The 3,332-nt window shown below is 40.0% G+C and overlaps 1 protein-coding gene across 1 annotated transcript in view; it reads right to left on the reverse strand.

Annotated features, from left to right (window-relative positions):
* Nucleotides 1-3,332, reverse strand: part of LOC118324982 (solute carrier family 41 member 3-like) — a 12,964-nt gene that overhangs the window by 6,751 nt on the left and 2,881 nt on the right. The gene's annotated exons all lie outside the window — the stretch shown is intronic.

Here is a 3,332-nt window from a genome sequence, read left to right on the forward strand (position 1 = left end):
TCTCTCTCTCTCTCTCTCTACATCGTGACTCATTCTTTCTCTCCTCCAACTGGTCCATCCATCTCTATCTCCGGTCCACCTGCTATATCTGCACTGTGATCCTGTCGTAGGCCCTGGTACAGTATCTTTTTTTATAACACCAAACAAACACGTACTGTAAACACGAAAACGCTGCCCGGCCTTCGAGATGCTTTCCTGAACTGAAATATTGATTTCAGAGCACTTTTCTCCTCACCCTTTTCTCTTACACGCAAACATGTCTGAACAGGGCTGTGCATGGAAGTAGTGGTTATTATTTTCCTTATTATTATCAAATCATTCATTTAAACTAGTGAAGGACTTTTTGCATCTTAATTGACTTTAAAATTGTGTTTTACTGCTACTTCCATTTATCTACCTCACAGTGTCTCTTATTAGCTTCAAATATGGATGTATCATACATTTTCTTTCTATGGAACCACTGCGGCTACTTAAAGGGGAAATCCAGCAATTTACTATTGTGCTTTCATAAAGTTTGGCACTCACAAGGGACAGGTTAAAAAAACGGATGGTCAAAATTGAAGCAGCTAAGGCTAAGACATACTGGCTTTTTGTTCCTAGTATGGGTCAAAATGTTGAATCCTACATTACCAATAATGCGACTCAACAGCGTCTTTTCTCTAGATTGCCCTGCTCCTCTAGAGCCATGGAGGACATTATACAACTGTGTACAACTAGTACACACTAGTGTCTCGATTGTTAAGTGTTGTTATCGGCTAAAAGGTAAAATCCACAAGCCTCTGCTACATGACATTTATTTAACTTTTAATGTACTCCAACTACACCTTACATTTGCATTCCAAGCTGCAACATAGCCCTGCAGATATATATATATAGCTGGACATGGAATTCAACCATTTTCATGCACTTCAAATTTGTATTAAGTGATGTATTTAAGCTGATAACAATGCAAGAAATAAAGGATCGCAAAATGCATTTTATAAGGATTCTGATGGTGTCAAATACAATGTAACTTCATTATCATGGACTCTTCTCCTTTGTCATTTGTATGCAATAAAACAAATATAATCAACATCATCTTATATGTTGTAACAGTTTGGCATTAAATGTGTTTGTCTCAAACAATGACAGCATATAACGCCCTAGGTTTCTGGGAGGCTGACCAACACCTTCAGGTTTAAATTTAGCACTACAACTCCAATTTACAGAAAATATCACAGGTGCATTACTTTGGTGTGAAGAGGAACAATAGTTTAGTAGTTCAGGAAAGAGGGCTTTGAGGCCCCAGCGTCGATTTCAATCCAACCAGTAATGTTATGAACGTGTTGTGAAGAAATATATCTGCATAATAGTGTAATGCAGCCCAGTGAGCCACAACTTGGAAAGCAATGGCAAACCACGGGGGTCAAAAACTGAAAGAGCAACAACAGGACGTGGTTGTGGAGACAAGCTCGACAACCACCAGAGGCTACGGTAACAATCCTAATTGCTGATAGTGTAGTGTTCTCCTCTTTATCTCCTTTCCATTCAAATAGGCGGCTCTCAATGTCCTTCTAACGTCCCCTGCGCTTCGAGACACAGCACTCAGCCAAACTCATGACTAATCATCCTCCATCAGAGGGTAACAGATACTGTAGAGGAGAGGCTGGAAGAAATACTGATGAGCAACAGATGGAGTGGAGGGAATAAGCCTTATGAGGACAGACGCGTGTTTATCAGTGGGGGACAGAGAGGAAGAATCAGGGGCCGGCTCATCATAAAGCAGACAGCAGTGCGTCTGATTTCCCTCAACCCAGCTGGCTGAAGACCAAATGCCAGAGACGCCTGGCAGAGGATAAAGAGACAACTGGACCACACACACTCACACACACTCACACACAGGTATCCACGTCAATTAAAAGACAAAGACTTCCGACTAGACACACAAACACACTAACACAATACAGATGGCTGTCCAGTGGCACACAACAAAGCTTTTTATAGCTTCAACAGTTGAGATAAGGAGTTCTTCTAAACGCCCAACTTGAAAAAACCCATTATTCAAATACATTACCCCACCGCCACAAATGTTCCTAACTCGCATTGTGACAGACTGACAGGCATTCTATTGAGTGGTAATTATCACACTCAAAATCTACCTGACTGTACGTTTTCCCAGCAACAAAGAAGCGCTCATCTGCAATACTGCATGAACCCTGAGCAGTTTCAGCCCGTTTCTTCTCCTGACACATTCCTACTCACTGTGGGATGGTTTTTCACTGTAATATACAAGTCCTGCACCTCTATGGAAACAGCACAATCATGGACACAAGTAGGGAGTACTCGATAATGTCTTTAGTGTAGTATAACATAGTTATGACATTTTTCCCAAGTGCCCAGAAGTGTTACCAATGTTGGAATTCCTGCCCTGCCATATGACTGTCTGTCTCACCTGAGTCAGAAATGTGAAATTCTGGTGATCATTTCTGTTTCTGCAGTTTCTAGCTATGATAAATGGTCTTTTGATTTCATAAAGAAGACAAGAATTTTAGCAAATATCTGACTGACCAAGTTTATAGCATTAAGGATTAATGGAACTGGAGGACATTCTTCCAGTGCCGTCTTATCGATGGCTACATTATCATGTTATTATAGTTATCCATGTGTAATCCATGTGATCTGGAACAAGTGCACAAGAAGGTGTATGATGTGTATGGGATTAAATGTTTGTGTGTGGTTCCATGTGAGTCTGTACAGTCATGCAATAACACAAAGCTACATTCTTTATCTTTAAATGGAAACTAAGTACTACCAGATGTTGATGTGCTCACTCCTGATACGTCTTTGCATCCTCGTAGCTCATTCCTTATATGAAATGGATTCAGCCTAGAGGAAAATATCAACTTATAGAAGTGTATATACAAAATATATAGAGGATCTTAGAGTTGACATAGAATGATTGTGATAATACAAAATACAAAAGGTTATTATCACAGGTCAGCATACAAAAACCACCTACCAGTGGCCATTCAAAAACTGTGCTAACACAGTAGAAGTTAAGTTTGAAGCCCAGTTCAGACCAAAGATTCGCAACAAGCAATGTTGTCTCCCTTGTACCAACTCTCTGTTCTAGCTGCTGGCTTTTCAGGCTTTCTTAACATAACATTTGTAGCATCGTAAAATAAAAAATGAGGATAGTGAGTTACCTGCTACAGTTGCGTTTTATTGGTGACACTATAAAAACTGTAAATAAAATGAATTTCGACCAGCTGACTTCACAATGAGCCAATTGGCTGTTGAAACACGTTACATGATTTGTGTTCTAAAACCAGCCACTGGAGATTTGTCAAGTT

Source organism: Morone saxatilis, unplaced genomic scaffold, assembly GCF_004916995.1.
Source record: "Morone saxatilis isolate NCDOM2014 unplaced genomic scaffold, NCSU_SB_2.0 Contig15, whole genome shotgun sequence".
In the NCBI taxonomy this organism is placed as follows: domain Eukaryota; kingdom Metazoa; phylum Chordata; class Actinopteri; family Moronidae; genus Morone; species Morone saxatilis.